We start from the raw sequence: 13,258 nt of genomic DNA, 5'->3' as shown, positions 1-13,258 counted from the left end.
GGTGGTTATGCCTTTCTCCACTTTATAACTGTAGAAACTGAGACTTAGAAAGATTGAATAACTTTTCCAAGGTCACACAGTCAATAAGTGACAGTTATGGGCTGAATTGCATCCCCTCCAAAGTTTATATATGTTTAAGTCCTAACCTCTAATACGTCAGAATGTAACTGTATTAGGATATATGATCTTTAAAGAAGTAATTAAGTGAAAATTAAATCATTAGGGTGGATGTTAATCCAATATGACTGCTGTCTTTATAAGAGAAATATACCAGGGATGGGGGCCCACAGAGGAAAGACACTGTGAGAAGACAACCATCCGCAAGCCAAGGAGAAAGGCCTCAGGAAAAACCAACCCTGCCAACTCTCCTTTATCTTGAATTTCTAGCTGCCAAAATTTTGAGAAAATAAATTTCTATTGTTTAAGCTACCCAGTCTATGGTACTTTGCTATGGTAGCCCCAGAAAAATAACTACAGTGACTAACCCACAGTTTTCACCTGGCCTGAAATCTTTTTTCACCAGGGAATCAGGCCTAGGAGGAAATGGGGTTGAGGGAGAATTGATTTTACTTAATATCCAACATCCCAAGGCAAACTGGGGATTAGCTCAGGCTAACTAAGTTATCCAAGATGACCCAACGTGGTAGCTGTGGTGGTGATGTTATGATGGTGGGTATTCTAGGGAGGAAGGACATCGCAGCATAAGTTCCTAGGCAACTCAGCTCAAACCCAGAAAAGCAGGGAGTAGCACTGTCCTTCCAGATAATCAGTTTACTGAGTAAGATCCCAGACCATGACCTGATTCTCAGAAGCAGAATCCAATCCCCCTCATGTAACCCAGCACAAGGGACTGGCAAAAGTGTAGTGTGTGGTCCACATTCTCTTCCAAGGCACCTCCTCTCCCACCGGTATCCCAGGTATTACCCTAGAGCCTTGATGGCTGAAGGATGAGGCCTCTCTCCTGGTCCAGCACAGATTAGCTGGGGTGGGGCAGGGCAGTGCAGAAACTGGGCCCAGGCCCAGTGATCCAGAAAAGATCCCCAGAATGTTGAAGGGGGCCCAGTTCTCCTTCCCACAATGAACTTTTTCTTCTCAGAATTTTTAGCATTTCCCAAAAAAGAAGGAGGGAGTACAGTTATCTATGGAATCCAGTTTGCATAGATGCCACTTTGAATAAATAGCAGCCAGCTTCAAATAAAAAGCAGCTACTCCCTCTCCCTGGTTCCCCAAGGCAGAGGCTGTGATTTTATTCTACCCACCCCTTCCCACCCTCACCACCACATTTACAGGCGAGGGTTCTCAGCCCTGCATCTTCTGGGCTGGATGGACGCCCAGTTCAGCTCATAAATTCCTCTCTTATAACTCCCATTTGTTCCATCAGTTACCAAACATCCAAAAAACATTCTCATAATCTTTGCAGTTTGATATGTCTGATATTCAGGCTGTCCAGAGTTCAGGGCTCAGGGTGGGGGCCCTTTCTGCCCAGGTTTAAGGGCTATACTGGAGTATATAGGCCCCTAGAGAATTGGAAAGCTGAACAGAAAATTGAGGCAGAAAAAGTACTGACTTTGACCAGACCCTTAGTGCAGGGACTGACCAGCATGGAAGGCCAGAGCTTTCAGTACGTGGAGGCCCAAGGCTTGCTGAATCCTGAACCTAAAACTACGTCCAATCCAACTCCACCCACCACTGGCAAGACAAAAGTTCCTAATGCCTCTGTTCAGTCCTACCATCATCAGAATCAGCCAGAGTGGGACCCCCCAGATCCATCAATGATGGCCTTTTTGCCTCACAGGAGTGGGTCTGGGGGTGAGCAGTACTTGCCATGGTTAATATAATCAATAGGGTCCTCTCATTTCCAGAAGAGTCTAATCTTGGAGTGGGGGACTCTCTGGAAAAAAACCCCAAAGAACTGAGATATTGAAACTACTCCCTAAAAGCTCCTGGTGGGTCAGATGTACAGTGACAGTGTAACATCCATGGCCTTGATGTACTAAGTGGAATCTAACTTCTCTTAGAGTTGTTACGAATTACAAATGTAGAGCCATTTCCATTAATACGCGCACCTCCCTCCATCACACATACATTCCTGAGGGGTGAGGTCTCTAGGTGGGTAGCTGCATTGGTCCATTGGTTCATTGGGTCATTGTAGGTATGAATGCTTTCTCTCTCCCAGGAAATTGTCTGGCTGTTGTCATGGAGCAAATTGTATTGTCAGAGTCAAGTGGGATCCAGAGCCTCAACTTTCAAGTGTGTGGAAAACAGAGCAATGGCTCCCTGCTGAGGAAGCAAGGCCATCCAGCCATGGAAGCCTGGGGTTCTGCTCTCTGTGGTGAGGTGCTCCTATTCTGTGACTATTTCACCCAGAATTACTTCTCTTCACACTCTCGGTATTATTGGATATATGCAAATTAGGCTAACCAAATACGTTACGTGTTGGAAAGCTAAGGTGGCCCTCACTGACAGTAGGCAGCCTTTGTGTGTTGGTATTGATGAATTTCCGTGGCCAGAACTGGCACTTACAGTCATAATTCATATAATCTTATACTCTACATACTCAATATTGTTTTCCTCAACTGCTTCTCTATATTTCAATTGCCTGTGGTCTCTGTCCCCTGCTAAGATGTCATACAGAACCAGAAGATCCATGAATGTTAGAGTTATAATGAACAGTCAGATGTCATTTGAGCCAAAGTAGAGGAGAACTCTACTGACATGTCTCTAGAAGTTGCACCCACCCCTTCTTCAATACTTACAGTGTCAGGAATTTCACTGCTTTGTGAAGGAACCTATTCCATTGTTACACAGCTCTAAATGGGATGTTTCTATTTCTTTTTCTTTCATGTTCCAGATTATTGCCTAGTCTCATAAAGCACACAGAGAGACTGTCCTGATCTTGCACAGTCTTTGAGCACATGCGATGGGTATCCACTCTCTAGGAAAGCCTGACATGGCAAGCTTAACCTGGCCCATTCCCACAAGTAATTTGCATAAGTGAAAACAAGGGGCAAAGAGCAAAAGCATAATATGCTTTATAGCTTGTCCTTTGTTCAGCAATTTTGCATGCTTCTGACCTTGTAAATTTGTCAGAGAGAAAAGAAAGGTGGCCTCTCATCACCACAAATGAGAACAGGAAAGTTACTGATGATTTCCTCACTGTCAATTATCTTTCTTGGGTCTGAAAGGGAGAGATACCTCTTCTGAAGCAGGAGGAAGAATGACCAGACTGTGCCATGGATCTTGACCCTGGATGGCCCCCTTTGGATCTCTCCTTCCTAGGATAGGTTTCTCAGATCTTTGAAACAGTTGGAAGAAGCAAAGCCTCATCTGTCAGGGCTGTGAAACCAGTGCAGGTGACATCTGACTATTACCTCACCTTTTCTTAAGTATATAAGTATACTTAAGTATACTTAAGTATATAAATAAGCAACTTTATTCAAAACCTTGACTGATGACTGTCTCTTGGCATTTTGAACTTTTTTATCTATTGCTGTATAAAAAGAGTTTATTAATTTATTTGAGGCCTGGCATAGAGAAGGGAATCTTCCCTAATCTTTAGCCAAATATTCCCTTAAAACATCCTAGAGGAAAGAGAAGAAGTTGGGGCAGAGGAAGAAAGTGGAGAAAGAGAAGAAAAAGAAGGGGAAGAGGGGACAGGGAAGAGGAGGAGTGGGGAATAGGAAAAGAGGGAAATTTTCCAGCTCTTTGTGACTAATGGACTAAACTGCTTCAGCCGTCTGTTAGAGGTGAGTGGTCTATTTGACTGAAGCTCTACTTAGATAATATCTGTTGTGCTTTGATATGGCAGCCCTAACAGACTAAGACAAAAGAGCAAAACATATGCTTGTTTCACAGTCTTTCAAAGAAAACATAAAAATAACACTGACTTCCATGTGTATATCATCAGACATTTTACAAAGGTTGTCACATCCAGTATTAAATTAGATTCTAACTGCAGACTTAACTGGTACATTATGATAGCCATTTTACAAAAGGGAAAAGCAGACAGACGAAGGAAGGTAATTTGTGCAGTGTCACACAGAAAGGTCAAAGTCTGGACTTGTACCCAGACCACTGTTCTTTGCACAACACTAAACTGCTCTCATAACAATCAATCTTCACACCATGACATCATTTATAAATCTAATAAGAAGGTTTCAATGTTTTCACACAAACATCAATAAAAGTGTTTAAAAGGGAATTGTCAGTCATACCTTCTAAACTAAAGATGACATATGGATTTTATCTTGCAAGCCAACTATGATCGCTTGGGAGGGGCTGCCAATCCTGTTTACTGATGAGGATTCTGAGGTCATGAGGATTCTAATACCCAAATTAACTAACAATGTCAGCCATAGGCACAGGAAATGGGGTGTGCAACAGGCGAAACTGGGATTACAAATGCTACTCCAACCCGGAGAACAATATGGGGTCCTCAGGGATGAACAAATGAGTTTCCCAGTGGGAAGAACAAAAATATAAACAAGGTTGGTCAAGGACATTTTTGTTTTTAATTCTTTTTTGAGTTGCTTCTGTCGAGTTGCCTCTCTCTGACCTCTCATTTTCTTTCAGTATGGAAAGTTGGAACTTCAGAACTAAAGTCTAAAAGAAACTCCTCACATGAAGCTTTATATGTATGGAAGATAATGAATTTCTGAGAGACAAGGTCTTCAAGATTTTACAGTAAATGCAGAAGCAGATTTTATGAAGGACTGATAAGGAGAAGCAAAATTGGTTCTCAAGAACATTCCTAGCAACTGTTTCATGGTTGGTAGAACAATTGGATATATAATCAGGGAGTACACAGCTTTGATTATAGTGGATTATACCAAAAGACATAATAATACTGCTATAATTACATATCAGCAGTTAGGCCTCAAATTCTTTTTTAGAAAATAGTTACAAGTTTTGTAAAGCTACAAGTTTTACAGAAATAGATCCAAGATAACAAGAAACACAAGGATCACAGTAAAAATCCTTTGTGACTAAAAAAGTGGCATCCTGTTCCTCCCCACTCCTCCATCTTAAACATCCTCAAAAATAAGTCCTTACTGCACAGGACAGTAAACTGCAAAGCATATTCAGATTTTAACTTAATTTTTTTTTCAAGGATAAGCTAGATGCCTGCTTTCAAAACAGATAACACACTTAAAATGATGTAAGAAGTTAAATGGCTCAAACAAGACTGACCAATTTAGCAAAATTTACTAACCGAAGTAACTTCATATAACTGCTTTCCTTACCAAAGCCTATAAAATGCCACTTTCATTTAACAAAAAGGATGAAAGCTTTTTTATTGTTATGGAAACCAGAAATACATGAAGATCATTTTAGAATAAAATTAGAACATATTTTATTCAATCTTGTTGACTTTTAAAAAGTTATGATTCTTGAAGCTAATGCTTTTCCCATTAATTTTTTTTTTTTTTTTTTTTTTTTTTTTTGCGGTACGCGGGCCTCTCACTGTTGTGGCCTCTCCCGTTGCGGAGCACAGGCTCCGCACGCGCAGGCTCAGCGGCCATGGCTCACGGGCCCAGCCGCTCCGTGGCATGTGGGATCTTCCCGGACCGGGGCACGAACCCGTGTCCCCTGCATTGGCAGGCGGACTCTCAACCACTGCGCCACCAGGGAAACCCCCCATTAATTTTTAAAAGTAATTTTCCTAAAGGTCTTTTCTTTTCAATATTTATTTATTTTGGCTGTGCTGGGTCTTAGATGCAGCACGTGGGATCTTCACTGCGGCATGCAGAATCTTTTTTTTGTTTGTTTTTTAGTTGCGGCATGCGGGATCTTTAGTTGTAGCATGCTGACTTCTTAGTTGCCACATGCTGACTTCAGTTAGGGCATGCATGTGGACTTCAGTTGCAGAATGCATGCGGGATCTAGTTCCCTGACCAGGGATCAAACCCGGGACCCCTGCATTGGGAGCATGGACTCTTACCCAACTGGACCACCAGGGAAGTCCCCTCAAGGTCTCATCTGAGGTATGAGCCAGATATTTGCTACTCCTAGTATTTATATTCTTGAGAAAAGCTCTCTGGTAACATAAATAATAAAGTTGAACTTCTAACGTGGTTCTTTGTAAAATGAAGGTAATAACTAAATTATAAAATCAAATACAGAAAAATTGAGCAACTGTGTGACTCTAGCAAGAACACTTACATTTCACGTAAAAACAAAGTGAGGAAAAAAAAAAAAAAAACAAAGTGAGGAAGATTCAAACTCACTCAGTGACAGGTTTTACTTCAATAAAAACACGGATTCTTATTTCATAAAGTACTTATTTCCAAGTTAACAATCGATTACTCAAATATATTTTTTCTTTGAAAATAGGCCTCAAATGAGATAAGAGAAAATTAATCTGAGTTATAAAAATACAAAGGGTCTGAAACATTATATTTTTAAGTCAGAGTAGGACACTTAAAATACTCCATTGTATTTGTATCAGAAGTAGTTAAATTTTTGATACAAGTTGCTCGATACAAAGTAATAATAATTAAATTAAATAATAACATAGTCTTAACTTTATGAAGTGCATTAGTGTTGCCAACTCTCATGCTTATGGTCCACATGTCATCTGGCCCCCTTCCCATGGAGTCTGGGAGAGACTGATCTGACCTCTGCTTGGTGACATCTCTGAGCCTTCCTCAAGTTTCCCACAAGTACAAGGCAAGAGAACAAGGAATAATCTATATTCTTAAGGGCATGTTGGCCTCCAGGTTCCTTCTGACCCAGTCCCAGTGTTAACTCAGATGCAAAACATGCCCCTCTTGAGTCGCCCAGAAAATTTTGCTCTCCCAAAGCATGTGAAAGTGTATAGAATTTTCTGAAGATTATGCCTGATGGAAGATTTGGAAGGGCTTATCTTGAAGCACACAAGTAATTTCATATGAACATATTCCTCTCTGCTTCTTTCCTGTCCTTCAGTCTCTCCATTACTGGGAATGTGCACTGGCCCTTCTCCCCATGGAGATTCTTTTTTTTTTTTTTTTTTAACATCTTTATTGGAGTATAATTGCTTTACAATGGTGTGTTAGTTTCTGCTGTAATAACAAAGTGAGTCAGCTATACATATACATATATCCCCATATCCCCTCCCTGTTGTGTCTCCCTCCCATCCTCCCTATCCCACCCCTCTAGGTGGTCACAAAGCACGGAGCTGATCTCCCTAAGCTATGCGACTACTTGCCACTAGCTATCTATTTTACATTTGGTAATGTATACATATCCATGCCAGGACATGGGGAGGGGGAAGGGTAAGCTGGGATGAAGTGAATGAGTGTCCTGAAGTCCATTCTCTACATCTGCATCTTTATTCCTGTCTTGACCCTAGGTTCTGCAGAACCATTTTTTTTCTTTAGATTCTATATATATGTGCTAGCATACAGTATTTGTTATTTTCCTTTCTGACTTACTTCACTCTGTATGACAGACTCTAGGTCCATCCACCTCACTAAAAATAACTCAATTTCATTTTTTGTTATGGCTGAGTAATATTCCATTGTATATATGTGCCACATCTTCTTTAGCCATTCATCTATCAATGGACACTTAGGTTGCTTCCATGTCCTGGCTATTGTAAATAGAGCTGCAGTGAACATTGTGGTACATGACTCTTTTTGAATTATGGTTTTCTCAGGGTATATGCCCAGTAGTGGGATTGCTATGCTGTATGGTAGTTCTGTTTTTAGATTTTAAGGAACCTCCATACTGTACTCCATAGTGGCTGTATCAATTTACATTCCCACCAACAGTGCAAGAGGGTAACATGTTCTCCACATCCTCTCCAGCATTTATTGTTTGTAATTTTTTGATGATGGCCATTCTGACCGGTGTGAGGTTATACCTCATCATGGTTTTGATTTTGCATTTGATTTGCATTTCTCTAATGATTAGTGATGTTGAGCATCCTTTCATGTGTTTGTTGGCAATCTGTATATCTTCTTTGCAGAAATGTCTGTTTAGGCCTTCTGCCCATTTTTGGATTAGGTTTTTTGGTTTTTTTGATATTGAGCTGCATGAGCTGCTTGTATATTTTGGAGATTAATCCTTTGTCAGTTGCTTCGTTTGCAAATATTTTCTCCCATTCTAGTGGTTGTCTTTTCATCTTGTTTATGGTTTCCTTTGCTGTGCAAAACATTTTAAGTTTCATTAGGTCCCATTTATTTATTTTTGTTTTTATTTTCATTTCTCTAGGAGGTGGGTCAAAAAGGAACTTGCTGTGGTTTATGTCACAGTGTTCTGCTTATGTTTTTCTCTAAGAGTTTCATAGTGTCTGGCCTTACCTTTAGGTCTTTAATACACGTTGAGTCTATTTTTGTATACAGTGTTAGGGAGTGTTCTAATTTTATTCTGTTATGTAGCTGTCCAGTTTTCCCAGCACCACTTATTAAAGATGCGGTCTTTTCTCCATTGTATATTCTTGCCTCCTTTATCAAAGATAAGGTAACCATATGTGCAGGGGTTTATCTCTGGGCTTCCTACCTTGTTCCATTGATCTATAGTTCTGTCTTGATTACTGTAGCTTTGTAGTATACTCTGAAGTCAGGAGCCTGATTCCTCCAGCTCCGTTTTTCTCTCTCAAGATACTTTGGCTATTTGGGGTCTTCTGTGTTTCCATACAAATTGTGAAATTTTTTGTTCTAGTTCTGTGAAAAATGCCATTGGTAATCTGACAGAGATTGCATTGAACCTGCGAATTGCTTTGGGTAGTAGAGTCATTTTCACAATGTTGATTCTTCCAATCCAAGAACATGGTATATCTCTCCATCTGTTTGTATCATCTTTAATTTCTTTCATCCGTGTCTTATAGTTTTATACATACAGGTCTTTTGTCTCCTTAGGTAGGTTTATTCCTAGGTATTTTACTCTTTTTGTTGCAATGGTAAATGGGAGTGTTTCCTTAATTTCTTTTTCAAATTTTTCATCATTAGTGTATAGGAATGCAAGAGATTTCAGTGCATTAATTTTGTATCCTGCTACTTTACCAAATTCATTGATTATCTCTAGTACTTTTCTGGTAGCATCTTTAGGATTCTCTATGTATAGTATCATGTCATCCGCAAACAGTAACAGTTTTACTTCTTCTTTTCCAATTTGGATTCTTTTTATTTCTTTTTCTTCTCTGATTGCTGTGGCTAAAACTTCCAAAACTATGTTGAATAAGCGTGGTGAGAGTGGGCAACCTTGTCTTATTCCTGAGCTTAGTGGAAAAAGTTTCAGTTTTTCACCACTGAGAATGATGTTGGCTGTGGGTTTGTCATATATGGCCTTTATTGTGTTGAGGTAATTTCCCTCTATGCATACTTTCTGGAGGGTTTTGATCATAAATGAGTGATGAATTTCATTGAAAGCTTTTTCTGCATCTATTGAGATGATCATATGGTTTTTCTTCTTCAATTTGTTAATATGGTTTATCACATTGATTGATTTGTGTATACTGAAGAATCCTTGCATTCCTGAGATAAATCCCACTTGTTCATGGTGTATGATCCTTTTAATATGCTGTTGGATTCTGTTTGCTAGTATTTTGTTGAGAATTTTTGCATCTATGCTCTTCAGTGATATTGGCCTGTAGTTTTCCTTTTTGTGTGCCATTTTTGTCTGGTTTTGGTAACAGGGTGATGGTGGCCTCGTAGAATGAGTTTGGGAGTGTTCCTCCCTCTGCTATATTTTGGAAGAGTTTGAGAAGGATAGGTGTTAGCTCTTCTCTAAATGTTGGACAGAATTTGCCTATGAAGCCATCTGGTCCTGGGCTTTTGTTTGTTGGAAGGTTTTTAATCACATTCTCAATTTCAGTGCTTGTGATTGCTCTGTTTATATTTTCTATTTCTTCCTGGTTCACTCTCATAAAGTTGTGCTTTTCTAAGAATTTGTCCATTTCTTCCAGGTTGTCTATTTTATTGGCATATAGTTGATTGTAGTAATCTCCCATGATCCTTAGTATTTCTGCAGTGTCAGTTGTTACTTCTCCTTTTTCATTTCTAATTCTATTGGTTTGAGTCTTTTCCCTTTTTTTCTTGATGAGTCTGGCTAATGGTTTACCAATTTTGTTTATCTTCTCAAAGAACCAGCTTTTAGCTTTATTGATCTTTGTTATTGTTTCCTTCATTTCTTTTTCCTTTATTTATGATCTGAGCATTATGTTTTCTTTCCTTCTGCTAACTTTGGGGTTTTTTGTTCTTTTTTCTCTAGTTGCTTTAGGTGTAAGGTTAGGTTGTTTATTTGAGATTTTTCTTGTTTCTTGAGGTAGGATTGTATTGCTATATACTTCTCTCTTAGAACTGCTTTTGCTGCATCCCATTAAGTTCTGGGTCATTGTGTTTTCATTGTCATTTGTTTCCAGGTATTTTCTGATTTCCTCTTTGGTTTCTTCAGTGATCTCTTGGTTATTTAGTAGTATATTATTTAGCCTCCATATATTTGTAATTTTTACACTTTTTTTCCTGTAATTGATATCTAGTCTTATAACGTTGTGGTCGGAAAAGATACTTGATATGATTTCAATTTTCTTAAATTTACCAAGGCTTGATTTGTGACCCAAGATATGATCTGTCCTGGAGAATGTTCCATGAGCACTTGAGAAGAAAGTGTATTCTGTTGTTTTTTGATGGAATGTCCTATAAATATCAGTTAAACCCATCTTGTCTGATGTGTCACTTGAAGCTTGTGTTCCTTATTTATTTTCATTTTGGATGATCTGTCCATTGGTGAAAGTGGGGTGTTAAAGTCCCCTACTATGATTGTGCTACTGTCAATTTCCCCTTTTATGGCTGTTAGCATTTGCCTTATGTATTGAGATGCTCCTGTGTTGGGTGCATAAATATTTACAATTGTTATATCTTCTTCTTGGATTGATCCCTTGATCATTATGTAGTGTCCTTCTTTGTCTCTTGTAATAGTCTTTAAAGTCTATTTTGTCTGATATGAGAATCGCTACTCCAGCTTTCTTTTGATTTCCATTTGCATGGAATAACTTTTTCCATCCCCTCACTTTCAGTCTGTATGTGTTCCTGGGTCTGACGTGGGTCTCTTGTAGACAGCATACATACAGGTCTTGTTTTTGGATCCATTCTGTCAGTCTATGTCTTTTGGTTGGAGCCTTTAATCCATTTACATATAAGGTAATTATCAATATGTATGTTCCTATTACCATTTTCTTAGTTGTTTTGGGTTTGTTATTGTAGGTCTTTTCATTCTCTTGTGTTTCCCGCCTAGAGAAGTTCCTTTAGCATTTGTCATAGAGCTGGTTTGGTGGTGCTGAATTCTCTTAGCTTTTGCTTGTCTGTAAAGCTTTTGATTTCTCCGTTGAATCTGAATGAGATCCTTGCTGGGTAGAGTAATCTTGGTTGTAGGTTTTTCCCTTTCATCACTTTAAATATGCCCTGCTACACCCTTCTGGCTTGCAGAGTTTCTGCTGAAAGATCAGCTGTTAACTTTATGGGGATTACCTTGCTGCTTTTAATATTTTTTCTTTGTATTTAATTTTTGATAGTTTCATTAATATGTGTCTTGGCGTGTTTATCCTTGTATTTATCCTGCATGGGACTCTCTGTTATTCCTGGATTTGATTGACTATTTCCTTTCCCGTATTAAGGAAGTTTTCAACTATAATCTCTTAAAATATTTTCTCAGTCCCTTTCTTTTTCTCCCCTTCTCCTGGGACCCCTATAATTTGAATGTTGGTGTGTTTAATGTTGTCCCAGAGTTCTTGGAGCCTGTCCTCAGTTCTTTTCATTCTTTTTTCTTTATTCTGCTCTGCAGTAGTTATTTCCACTATTTTATCTTCCAGGTTGTTTATCAGTTCTTCTGCCTCAGTTATTCTGCTATTTATCCCTTCTAGAGAATTTTACATTTCATTTATTGTGAACAATAAATAGTTCTTCTAGGTCCTTGTTAAACGTTTGTTGTATTTTCTCCATTCTATTTCCAAGATTTTGGATCATCTTTACTATCATTACTCTGAATTCTTTTGCAGGTAGACTGCCTATTTCCTTTTCATTTGTTTGGTCTGGTGGGTTTTTACCTTGCTGCTTCATCTGCTGTGTATTTTTCTGTCTTCTTATTTTGCTTATCTTATGTGTTTGGGGTCTCCTTTTCACGGGCTGCAGGTTCGTAGTTTCCATTGTTTTTGGTGTCTGCCCCCAATGGGTAAGGTTGGTTCAGTGGGTTGTGTAGGCTTTCTGGTGGAGGGGACTGGTGCCTGTGTTCTGGTGGATGAGCCTGGATCTTGTGTTTTTGGTGGGCAGGACCACGTCCAGTGCTGTGTTTTGGGGTGTCTGTGAACTGATTATGATTTTAGGCAGCCTCTGCGCTAATGGGTGGGGTAGTGTTCCTGTCTTGCTAGTTGTTTGGCATGGGGTGTCCAGCACTGAAGCTTTCTGGGTGTTGAGTGGAGCTGGGTGTTAGCGTTAAGATGGAGATCTCTGGGAGAGCTTTCGCCGATTGATATTACGAGGGGCCAGGAGGTCTCTGGTGGACCAATGTCCTGATCTTGACTCTCCCAGCTCAGAGGCTCAGTCCTAACACCTGGCTGGAGCACCAAGACCCTGTCAGCCACACGACCAGGTACATGGTTGTTTCTTGCCTTTTATAAAGTCTGAGGTCTTCTGCCAGCTTTCAGTAGATGTTCTGTAGTAGTTGTTCCACATGTAGATGTATTTTTGACGTATTTGTGGGGAGGAAGGTGATCTCCATGTCTTACTCCTCTGCCATCCAGAAGGTCCTCCCCAAGGAGATTCTTGCCCCATACTTTCAGTAGGTTCTAGCTTCCTGCTTCTGTCTCTTCCTGCCTCATTCCCTCAGGGGTAAACAAACTTGTCTCTCCATCTCCAGAGTCACAAGTTCTCCAACAAGATGCTCACCAAGATACTAAATATGCCTGAACATAAGAGACCCAAGAATGTATTTTCCAAAAGAGAAGATCCCCTTTAAAGAGTTTTTAGCCAACTTAAATATGTATATAAATGATTGATATAGAAGAACCCGTCATATGTCTTCTTACATTATTGAATTTATCAATTTAATCACACAATCATACTTAAAAGAATGCATTATAGAGGACCTATATTGCTTTTTTCCTAATTGGAGTATAGTTGATTTACAGTGTTGTGTTAGTTTCAGGTGTACAGCAAAGTGATTCAGTTATACATGTACATATATTCATTCTTTCTAAGATTCTTTTCTCATATAGCTTATCACAGAATACTGAGTAGAGTTCCCCGTGCTACACAGTAGGTCTTTGTTGGTTATCTATGTT

The sequence above is a fragment of the Tursiops truncatus genome, chromosome 4, assembly GCF_011762595.2.
Source record: "Tursiops truncatus isolate mTurTru1 chromosome 4, mTurTru1.mat.Y, whole genome shotgun sequence".
NCBI lineage: Eukaryota > Metazoa > Chordata > Mammalia > Artiodactyla > Delphinidae > Tursiops > Tursiops truncatus.
This window is presented reverse-complemented; position numbering follows the sequence as displayed.